This window comes from Aristolochia californica, unplaced genomic scaffold (genome assembly GCF_029961685.1).
Source record: "Aristolochia californica isolate CCGP_79_NKW_82.1479 unplaced genomic scaffold, dmAriCali1.0.hap1 SCAF_10, whole genome shotgun sequence".
NCBI classification, from domain to species: Eukaryota; Viridiplantae; Streptophyta; class Magnoliopsida; order Piperales; family Aristolochiaceae; genus Aristolochia; species Aristolochia californica.
The window spans coordinates 5702833-5703830 of NW_027181771.1; the positions used below are offsets into that span (position 1 = coordinate 5702833).

The 998-nt window shown below is 20.1% G+C and overlaps 1 protein-coding gene across 1 annotated transcript in view; it reads right to left on the reverse strand.

Moving 5' to 3' along the window:
* Positions 1 to 230: 230 nt before the first annotated feature.
* Positions 231 to 998, reverse strand: part of LOC137940835 (non-functional NADPH-dependent codeinone reductase 2-like) — a 3220-nt gene continuing 2452 nt past the window's right edge. The window contains exon 5 of the transcript XR_011110337.1: positions 231 to 242. The gene's annotated coding sequence lies outside the window, so the exon portion shown is untranslated. The remainder of the gene's footprint in view (positions 243 to 998) is intronic.

Sequence of the window (998 nt, forward strand, 5' to 3'; positions counted from 1 at the left end):
AAAAAAAAAAAAACTTATTCTCATAGAGAAATAAAAAGAAAATAACTTATCTTTTCTGAATGGGCATTTGGTGGTCTTCTTCAAACTGAATGCCCATAGGGGGGTTCGTCAACAAACATAAAATTTGATCTTCATCTTCATCGTCATCTTCATCTCATGTATCTACTAGATCTTCATTTTCGAAATGGGTGTTAGTGTGGACAAGTTCATGTCCATTGGAAAATAATTTCCAGTGTTAGTGCCTTCAAATGAGGAAAACGCAGAAAATAAGAGAATTAGTAACTTGTAAAGTATACTTAATTAAAATATAATAGTTAAACATTAAATTAGGTAAAATAAAAATTATTACTACACGAATAACTAATTTAATTTATAACTAAAATATATTAATGTACTAATTAATTTAATTATATATTATATTAGTTAAAGATTATTATTTATTGTACATTAATACAGTAATTAATTACGTGAGTCAATTAACTGTGCACATGATTAATCATAAAAAATAAATACATAACGTTAAAAATAACATAAACGAATATAATAGATTTAGTTATTAATTTATTTTTAATATATGGTGTTCTTTAACATAAAAAAGTCATGATTAAATAGGAAAAATCTATCAAATACTAATTTTAACACACTATATATTTTTACATATTATTAATTAAAAATATTTTTCCATTAAATTTAAAACCATTGATTTTATTAATTATAAAAATGAGTTAATTAAACCAAGTGCTTGAGTTAACAATATTTTAATTACCATTATTGAATCATTAATACAATAGAATAAATAAAAAATAAATATGATTAATAAATAAAAAAGTATTATATTAATAACATAAGGTGGATTTTTTACATGGTATTAATTAGTAATATATTTTGACAAAATTAAAAATAATTAATTAATCAAATGCATACTTTAATTATATTTTATTTACTAGAGACTTAAATATGAAGTTTAATATAGTAATAAAATTTAACAAAATCGGAAT